The sequence below is a fragment of the Castor canadensis genome, chromosome 19 (genome assembly GCF_047511655.1).
Source record: "Castor canadensis chromosome 19, mCasCan1.hap1v2, whole genome shotgun sequence".
Taxonomy (NCBI): domain Eukaryota; kingdom Metazoa; phylum Chordata; class Mammalia; order Rodentia; family Castoridae; genus Castor; species Castor canadensis.
The window spans coordinates 26032289-26043602 of record NC_133404.1 but is presented as its reverse complement, the minus strand read 5'-3'; positions in this window follow the sequence as shown (position 1 = coordinate 26043602).

Here is an 11314-nt window from a genome sequence, read left to right as displayed (position 1 = left end):
AAGTTCTTATGAGGGAAACTGTGTTTGTAAATAAATGTATTAAAAAGAAGAAAGAGATAAATCAACAATGAGCACTTCCAACTCCTGGAATTAGAAAAAGGACAAATGAAATAAAAGAAAGTATGAGGAAAGAAATTATACAGATTAGAGTAAAAATAAACTGGAAAATAAGGAAGAAAATCAATGAAATTACAAGTCATTTTTTTTGGAAAGATGAACAACATTGAGGAATATGTAGTAAGTACGAAGAAGAGAAAAAGATACGTAAGCGACTCAAATCATGAATTCAGAGAAGACGTCATAACTGACATTCCACAAGCCATAAGCAAATGGAGACGTGTTGTTCACCAATTTCATACAAGTTTAATTTCTGATTGTACCTCAATAACTCTGGAGGGAAAAGCAAAGAGGGGAAATAGTACGTTATAGAATCCAACAAAGCAACATGGCTACCTTAAAACTTTTCCATCAGGAAACTTCCAGATCCAGTTGAATTTATTGGTATATATTTGAATATTTCCAAAAGAAACATATCTTACATTTGAAAATTTTTAGCAGAGAAAGACTTCCCAACTCCTTCACAAGGCCAGCATAGTTTATAGCAAGACAAGGAAGGGACATTATCAAGAAGAAAACTGTAAGCTAATTGTTCTCATGTGTATAGACTTAAAAATCCTAAAGGAATATTAGCAACAGAACCAACAATAAAAATTGATGTATTGTCATGAAATATCATTAATTCTAGGAATGCAAGACCATTGTAATGCCTAAACATCAATTATAATTTACCACATACACATATGAAATGCAGAAAAAAATATTTCCAAAATCTCAATAACCATGAAAGAGAAAAGGCTTAAAATACTAAACAGTGGTCAGGCGTGGTGAGACACGCCTATAATCTCAGGTGCTCTGGAGGCAAAGATCAAGAGGATTGCTGTTTGAGGTCAGCCCAGGTTAACAAAAGAATCAGTGAGACCCCCCCATCTCAACAAATATGCTGGGTATCATGGAACATATTTGTAATCTCAAATACCAAGGTAGCATAGGTTGAAGAACCTCATTCTGATGCTGTTCCTGGGAAAAAGTGAGACCCTTTCTGAAAAATAAACTAAAAAGTGAAAAGGGCTGAGGTGTGACTGTAGGGTAGAGCACATGCCTAGCAAGTGCAAGGCCCTGAGTTTAAAATATAATAATGTAAAATAAATAAATAGTAATATGGTTAATCTGGCTTTACATATTCATACACGTCATGCAGCAAAAGCCACACTTGATGATGAATATAAAAAGTTCCCTTTGAGAACAAGAATGAGACATGGAAGGAAGATTAAGAAAGAAGTAAAAGGAGTTAGGATTAGCAGCTCTCTGTGACGATTGGCAGAGATTTCAGATAAAAACACAAGATAAATAATGCCACCGTTAGACCTTTTATGTCACGCAAGATTTCTCTAGTCAAACAGTCAGTATCCCTGGACTTTGTCTTGAAATTACTGCAGTTCTGAAAGCAGCAGGACATAATGAAGCTCTGGCTCCACCTCGCGGTAAAATAGGCAAAACGCAAGTGCAGACCATGGAACTGGGATTCCATGTGTGGTCCGGATGCTACTTTTTTAGATCCAGGTGGTACCATTCCTGGGATCTGAGTATGGAGGTAGCACACACACAGAGCATTGCTTTCCTCCCTTATTTCCCTCAGTGTAGTTCAGAGCTTTGCTCTTTATTACTGCATCTGTACACGGATTTTGTCTTTGTAGTATCCTACAGCCACAATCAGATTCATGAAACAGTCAACTATTCTTCCAAAAAGCTACTGTTAGCAACACATTCTCCCTGACCTTCAATGATAATTTAGCCCATTTCAAATACTTCCAGCCAGGTCTTGTGCTAATCATTTTACATGTATTGAATTTGCAAAAATGACATATGAAGTTTTTAGGAGGAAAAGTTAAGTTTGGAAAATCAGGGTCATTTGTGTAGCCATATAGGAAATGAATGACAGTGCCAAGATTAAGACACAAGCAGGACTTACTAAAAATCTTGGTTCTATTTAACTGCACCAGAGTTGCACATGGTGTATTCACACTTTGTCAACTTAGCATGAAAGGTACTCCAGGACACAGATCCCACCTTCCCTTCCAGCCTGAATTGCACTATCTTCAGTGGCAACCATTGTCTTCACTCTCTTTAGTGCATTCACTGCTTCTTTATGTTCTCTGTGCATTCTTGCCTCTGAAACTTCTCACACTTTGTCCTCTACCTGAAATTATAGTACTTATATCATCAGTGTGTTCCCATGGATTCAAATTGGTACTTCAGTAGTAGATCAGTGGGGAAAGGGGACATTAAGACTAAAAATGGTTGGAGCACAGAGATCAAGGTGAGTGTAAAACTGGATGGAATTAGATTCTGATTTTAATGCCAATTACTGACTTAGTCATACATACTCTAGGGCTAGTCCTTACTGGTTCCCAGCGGACTCTGGATCAATGCCTATACGCAGGGAGGCACCCATTGCTATCTAGGTCAAATAAAGAGAGTAGTGGTCTTCAAACTGTAATAATGTCCAGGGCCAGACCAGCGGCAGCATTCTGATAATGATATGATTGATTTAGTGCTGGATCTAAGCTACTGGAAGGTAAAGCCATGAGTCCAGGGAGTGAGAAAGAAGTACACATGTTAAAGAGCCCTGAGGTGTGCAAGACTGAGTGCATAAGTTGATAAACAAATTAGAGCCTGAGGTGATGGTGAGGGGAAGGAGAAAGGATTTCTCTTGTGATTTATTTTGCCTTGTGTACCCTCTGCTCCACTTGTTTCCGGGACAAACTAGAAACCTGACAAAAGATAATAAGAGTAACTCCAGATCTATCACTACTTAGCCTGACCCTGTAGCTACATACTAGCCACCGTTGTTTCACTGAACAAGCAAGTGACTGTCACTGAAGAGATTGAGGACAAAGTAGCACCTAATGACAATAACCAGTCCCTGTGTCTCACTAATCCCTCAGAACCAGTTGAAGACTAAATTTTAGTAGATGTTTCTAGCTATGTTTCTCGTTGACTTGACTGTTAGATTTACATTTTAAGGCATGACACGTGTAGGGTGGCCTTCCAGTACTTATGGGTGATTTCTACTATGAATATTTATACTCCAGCCTACCTTGTTGGTTGACTTTCTGCAGTTATAACGTACTGACTGATCAAAAATCCTCATACAATAAACTATTATTAACTATAGGTTTTATTTTATATGTTAGTGCTCAGACTTGTTCATTCTACATATCTGCTTTGCATCTTTTGCTCAGTAACACCCCATTTCCTCTCCCTGCACATCCCCTGATAAACACTTTCTTATTCTTTATCTCTGAATACTTAACTTTGTTCTCTTACAGTACACACATAAGTGGTATCATGCCATGTTCTTCTTTCACTGTCTGGATTTTTGCACTTAGCATAGAAAACCTTCAGGTTCAACTATATGGCAGCATATGGTAAGATCTGCTTTTTAAGGCTGAACAATATTCCACTATCATTATATATTATTATGTGATATATAACATATATCTCCTTTTCTTTGTCCATTGATGGAAATCTCGGTGGTTTCCATCTCTTAGCTTGTGAACTGTGCTGCAATGAAAATGGAAGTGGATATATCTTTATGAGGTGGTGGTTTTATTTCCTTTGGGTAGATACCTAAAGGAAGAATTGCTAGGTCATATGGAAATCTTATTTTAAATTACAGTACTGTTTTTCATAATGGCTGTACCCAGTCTACATTTCCAGCAATAATGGGTAATTTTGAAAGTCTGTTGTTATGAGACAGGAGATTTTATTAGGTTAAATAGAAAAACTGAAAGGGGCATCTAGTATTATGACTTAAGAAGACCAAATATGTCTTCTTAAATACATTGTGTCAGTACAAATCATTGTGCTAAGTCATAAAGAAATAAATATTACTTGGTCAGCAAAACAGGTCAATATTAATAAGGCAGTTGGAAAGGTAGGCATCGAAGAGACAATGGCTGCTTAGTTTTTATATTCTTGTGATAGAGAGGGTAGAATAGGGTATGTTTGGTTCAGTGGACAGTGATAAAGATAGTATGGAGAAAACTTGTTCGTAAAATGTTAAGAGTTTTAGTCTACCACATCATGCCCTTTTACTGCTTTAATTGTCTTTGAAATCCACTTTTCCTTCCCTTAGCTCCATTATGTAAGGAGGAAGTCTTGCTTGAGAAAAGGCAGAGCTGGTAATTTTCAGAACTGCACTGAAGTTGTCCACAGCTGTGACAGCCTGCTGTGAAAAGAAAGCCCATAAGGACACATGCACAGATGGCCTAGAAAATCCCAGTTCAAATTAGATCACTGGACATATAACAGGATTAAGTTATGTGAATTTAAGAGTAAAATAAAAAGGCCAATGGGCTCTTCTTTCAACTAGATAAAAGAAAGGCAATTAGAAATGATCAGGAACCACCCCCTACCAAAAAAGCTACACAAAACAAACACCAAATACTTTTATGAAATTCAAAAGAGGACATATTTGAATTAAACTTGGATCATTCTCCTTCAAGTAAGTGGTCAAGGATTTATAAAATAGTATTAGATTTCCTTCCTTCCTGGACCAATTAAACAATACTATTATTCACAGATTCTGTATTTGAAAATTTTGACAATTTGTTGAAATATATTTGTAACCCTAAAATAAGTTCACCTTCAAAATCATTCACAAGCATGCATCAAAGTACCAAAACTTTGAGTCATTCGCCATGTAATTTCCAAGTCAAGAGATGCTCTGCCCGCTGGTTTTGGCTCTCACACTGTAAACAAGTGTCCTTTTCATGGTCTATTTAATACCATATGTTTGCATTTTAATGTTTATGTTAATGATTTTGTGACTCAAAAGGGCTCCCAAGTGTAGAGATGAAGAGCTGTCCAATGTTCCTAAGTGCAATAAGGTTGAGATGTGCCTTATGGGGAAAATATATGTCAGATAAATTCCATTTAGGCCTTAGTTATACTGTTGCAGACCATCAGTTCAGTATTAATGAATTAACCACATATATTTTGTTGATGAAAATGTAAAACTGTTGTGATGGAGGTTCAGAGAAACTTGACCCTGTCTTTCCCTTATGAGCAGTGGTGTAGCATTCACTAATTCAGCAGTGGAGGAGACCTTACAGAATGTAACTTCTGCAAATACTGAGAATTACCTGTATGGAGTATGGGGAAGAATAATGAGATCATTAGTTTTTTCTCATAGTGAGGAACTAATTATTCTTCAGTGGAATAAAACTGTAAACTGTCCCTGACTTTCCACTAAAGATTATTTGACTTTATGATGGTGAGAAAGTGATATGCATTCAGTAGGCACCACATTTAATTTTTGAATTTTCACCTTTTACTGGTCTACTGATGTGTGGTCCAGTGGCAGTGAGTTGCAGCCCCCAGTCAGTCACATGATCACAAGGGGAAGCAACTGGTTCTCTCCCATGTGCTGTGTTGCTGAGACTCAGGAGGTGAGGTATATTAGATGCATCTTCAATTTAGGACCTTTTCGACTTATGATGGGCTTATCAGAACATAATACCATCTTCAAGCACACAGCATTTGTTATATTTTAAATTGCTATTAAATATGAATGTCTGTTGCATTGCTTACCTGATGTGCCTCTTTTTCTTTTTGTTACCAGCATCTTGCTTTTCACTTTCACAGGAAGCGTTTTTCATTCTAAGTCCATGTTATAAAAACAGTTAGATAAGTCAGTCCTGCCCATCTGTGTCTTCCATCCCATTGGAAAGATAGATGATAAAAGAATTTTTTTTAAAACTCTGATAACCTAATTTGAACCCTGGATCCAGACAAACCTGAAGATTTTACATGTTCATTATTTCACAAGCCAATTTGAACTACTTTTGGTAACTTATAACAGACATAATCTTTATAGCTAAAGATAATGAAATTTTTTAGCAGCTAAGAGTTTGTGATAGAAAGCAAGTTAAGAAGGTAGAAAAGACAAGACTCTTCACTTACTAATAGCATTTTGCATTTTATGGTGAAAGAATGATGGAGTAAGTGCTACTAGTGTAGACATAACCACAGTGGGGAACTAGATTAAAGCTGCTAGTCAGAAGGCAGAAGGGTGACCTAACTCTTATGTGCAGCTGATTGGACCCTTTTAAATCCTAGTGATCCAGAAATGAGCCATGGGAGATACCAAGATTACTGCATTTCTTACTGCTAAGTTTAAATTTCATTGACACAGGAAACAACTGAAATGGCTGAATCATGTACCCCCTAAAATTCACATGCTGAATCCTTAGTCCCCAAAGTGACTGCATTTGGTAACAGGGCCTTGAGGGAGGCAGCTAAGATTAAATGAGCTCATACTAGTTGGACCCTAATCAAATGGGACATGGCCCTTATGAGAAGAGAGAAGGATGCCAGGGGTGCTGATGCACATAAAGAAAGCCACATGAAGACATAGTGATGAGGTGGCCATCTAAAAGCCAAGGAGAGAGACTTCAAGAGAAACAAACGGTGTCTGTACCTTCCTCTTGAACTGCAGCACTCCAGAACTGTGAGCAGATAAGTTAGTATTGTTTAATCTACCTAGCTTGCGATATTTTGTCATCATGATCCTAGCAGACTTAATCTGTTGTCAGTACCAGATTAGATAAGTAAATTATGGTTACCTATAAAGAATTCCCCAAAATGATTTGTAGATTCAGTGAAATCCCAATAAAATCCTCATGCAGAACATTTTTACATGCTGATTCTAAAGATATAAAGAATGAGTAAAGGGCAAGTATCAAAACTTCTGAAGATAAGTCAAGTATGAAGGTTCATCCTAACAGATGTCATAGTTTACTATAAAGGTATGATTAAGACTTTCTGTGGTGCTGGAAATTGAACATAGTGCCTTGTGCATGCTAGGCAGGTACTGCAACCACATCTCCAGTCCCAAGACATTTTAATATTGGTTGGGAAATAAACAAATTAAGCATTAGAATTAAACTGAGAGCCACATACAGTTCTGAACATTAATGGAAATTTTATTTATGAAAAGTTTCACATGAGAATGTTAAAGAAGGAGCAGTAGGGGTCCTGGGACAATTGGTTATCCATATGAGAAAAAAATAATTGGTTTCTTATTGAACACTATATAAAAATATTCCAGAAGGATTAAGGCTATTACAGCAAAGGTGAAGCCTAAATTTTTATTAAAAACTAAACAGGGCTTTGTGGTGAAGAAAAATGTTTAGAAATTGATATGAAACATAAAAATCAAAAAGTAAAAGAATGATATATTCTACTTAACTAAAATTAAGAACTTCACTTGGTAGAAGTCAAAATAAATAAAGAAGAAGCCATAATCTGGAATTTTGCTTCACTTTGTGTTATTATTGTTTTTGCTGTGCAATGTAGGGGAAAGAATGAATGTCTAAAGTAGATATGAGTGTCCTATAAAATAGTAAGAATAACAACAGACCACTGTATACAAAAAGGGGAAGTGGAAGAGATATAAACAAACACACAATTCACAGAAGTGTAGTCACAAATGATTAATAAACACATTGGCCATTTGGTAATCAGTTGAAAGAAAAAGGAAGAATACAGCAAGATACCCTATTGCATTTATATAGATTAGAAGTTTTCATCTGAAAAACTTCATAGCTGGTGACATTATGAATTTGGAAGCCTGGAACTATTGCAGTACTTTTTCTTGTTCTGCTACACTCAAATAGCTTTTCAGGTCATTTGGTCAGTGGACTGGAGTAGCACATCTAAATGAGGTACATTTTGCCTCCAAAATCTAAAGAGATTGGGATATAGCGGTGCATACCTGTCAGTCCAGCTACCAGGAGACTGAGACAAAAGGATCACTTAAGCCTAGAAGTTTGGGGTAGCCTGAGAAACATGGCGAGAAGCTTTTCTCATAAAACAAAACAAAACAAAACAAAAAACAAAGGTAAGGTCATAATAGTAAAATTTGGACTCACAGGGATTAAGAGGGAAGAGAAAGTGAGGAGGGCAGAGAAAGGAATAAAAAAGAGCAATAGAGGGAATGACCATAGTCAAACTTGATGGTATGCATGTATGGAAATGTCATGGTGAAATGAACTTACTTTGTACAACTTAATTTATGCTAATAAAAAATAAATTTTCTTCCAAAAAATCCAGAGAAATTTAGTAAGGATTGCACTTCTTCTGTGGTGGGGCCACAGAAGTGGGACCTTAGGGCCAGGTGCAACAACTTTTTCTTCACCTTGCAAAGGATAGTTCAATATGTCCTGTACCACTGGATTCTAGAAATTTTGGTGAGATAGATGGCCCATGTATATTTGGGGATTTACTTACTGCCTTCTGGTGTGCAAGTGTCTAACTAGTGCAAACCATTTACATCAAAGAGCAATTGCTTTCTCTTTAGAGAGTCCAAGCACCATAATATCCAAGTAACAGATTGATGCAATGTGTGGCAGGTGGGTAGGTTGTCTGGAATGTTGATAAACCCCAGAGATTTCACAGTACAAATACATAACTAGCCTACTTAGCTAACTCAAACTGCTTCTAGTGAACTTTGCTAATAGATACAGAGAAAATAAAAAGTTATTCTACAGATTAACAGCTGTATACCAGCTCCCAGGGCATAGTTAATATGTCCAACAACAAAAAGACCTCTCCATAACAGCAGCTGTGTATGGAGTTCCCTCCTGAAAAATTATGATAATGCATCCTTCTCCAATGTCAGTCTATCTTCTCCACAGGCCAGATTGGCACATTGGATAGGATGTGATATTCACCACATCTGTATCTTGATCAATGGCCACACTAATTTCTGCAATCCCTTCAGGAATGCAGTGTTGATTTGGGTTTATTTTTTGCAGGAAAAAGCAGTTCTGGAGACTTTTAATAATTCAATAGTCCTCACTCTAAGCATCAGGCACCTGTGGGTGTTGGATGTGGGAATTCTGTCAGTTGCTGAGTCTGCTTTTTCCAGTTACACATTCCAGAATTGAAGAAATAAGTACAGGTTGGATTCTTGGAGACCCTAGGTCAACAGTGAGCCAGATCTGAGCTAAACTTTCAGTGATTACTTAACCTGCCTAAACCTTTACTCTGACAGGTTGGTTTGGATCTTTAGGAATTAGTCATTTAGAGCTAACACTTCTGCAAATGTCTGATTATTTCCCTCTTCCCAGGCAGTGGCTGTGGTAAAGGACTGTGGGCACTTTTGGGAAAGGTCAGGAGAAAAAAATTTCACATTTTTGACATATTATGGTTCTTCTTCAACAGGACTATTCTTCATTCAAGAGGTGTTGGGTCTATAAAGTAGTTCAAGTTTGGTAATCAGTTGTGCTGCTGGAATTGTTTTGGGCAATTTACTTCACACTTTTCTTGGCTAAACCAAGACTTTTCTGATTGCACAGATCAAGTAAGAATTTAGTAGACTGGCCCTCTATATCTTTCCTAGAAATATTATGACAACCAGGCAACTCCATAGATCTTTGTGAGTTGGTCTATTACCATCCCTGCTTTGGCTACACTGCCCATTATGGTGACTGAAATCACCTTGTCTCTAGAAATTGGGTAATGCCACTTGTGCTTCATTGCATTTAAGGATCTAGGTTTGACTGTGGCAGTTCCCTCTGTAATTTCTCACCTATATGGGAGAGTAGCCACAGAACTTTTGAGGATACCCATAAATTTATTTCTCACAGCTGTGGTAAAAAATATATCCTCTACCTCCCAGGATGGGTGAGCAGTCTTTTGCAATAAAATCTACACTACCATTCCAATATCCTTAAGCCTTTCAATACCTTCCTCTTGTATACCAACATAGTAGGCCACCCTGATGTCCATATTTCAGCTAAACAAAGACTTTCCTAACTCCTTCAGCTAGAAATTCTGAATCCATTATTTCTGCCCACTGGGACCATATCAATAAATTTGTCCTGATTTAACTTTATATTGCTTCCACTTTGATCCCACTTAATATATACATAAATTGGAAAAATATCATTGGGATAGGTCCTAAGGATGCACAGTAGTGTCTTTCAAGGCACTACGTCAGGAGAAGCCACTGTGAGTTTTTCAGGCAAAGCAGGTTGTCCTCCTCAGGTAAGAGTGGAAGGGCTCCTTTGATGGACAAATGACAGATTTAGAGGGTTAGGTCCACAGCTTCACTGGGAGCTGCTAATGCTTCCCATTCTCATTTTTATTTGGGGTTTTTGAAATTGGGCCTCACTATGTAGCCCACACTTGACTCAACCTCAAAATCTTGCCTTATTCTCCCAAGTCCTGGGATTACAGTTATGGCTATACCATGCCAACTTCCCTCATTCTAATGTAAGTGTCCAATTTCTACTTTTTTTTAAAAAAATTTTACTTTATTCATAAGTGCATACAATGTTTGGATCATTTCTCCCCCCTTCCACCTAACCCTCACTTACCCCTCCACCCTGCCCCCTCCCTTACCCCCCCTTACCCCTTGCTACCCGGCAGAAATTATTTTGCCCTTATCTCTAATTTTGTTGAAGAGAGAGTATAAGCCATAATAGGAAGGAACAAGGGTTTTTGCTGGTTGAGATAAGGATAGCTATACAGGGAGTTGACTCGCATTGATTTCCTGTGCATGTGTGTTACATTGTAGGTTAATTCTTTTTGATCTAACCTTTTCTCTAGTTGCTGGTCCCCTTCTCTTATTGGCCTCAGTTGCTTTAAAGTATCTGCTTTAGTTTCTCTGCATTGAGGGCAACAAATGCTATCTAGTTTTTTAGGTGTCTTACCTATCCTCATATCTCCCTGTGTGCTCTCGCTTTATCATGTGATCAAAGCCCAATCCCCTTGTTGTGTTTGCCCTTGATCTAAGGTCCGCATATGAGGGAGAACATACGATTGTTGGTCTTTTGGGCCAGGCTAACCTCACTCAGAACGATATTCTCCAGTTCCATCCATTTACCTGTGAATGATAACATTTCATTCTTCTTCATGGCTGCATAAAATTCCATTGTGTATAAATACCATATATTCTTAATCCATTCATCAGTGGTGGGGCATCTTGGCTGTTTCCGTAACTTGGCTATTATGAATAATGCTGCAATAAACATGGGTGTGCAGGTGCCTCTGGAGTAACCTGTGTCACAGTCTTTTGGGTATATCTCCAAGAGTGGTATTGCTGGATCAAATGGTAGATCGATGTCTAGCTTTTTAAGTAGCCTCCAAATTTTTTTCCAGAGTGGTTGTACTAGTTTACATTCCCACTAGCAATGTAAGAGGGTTCCTATTCCCCCGCATCTTCACCAGCACATGTTATTGG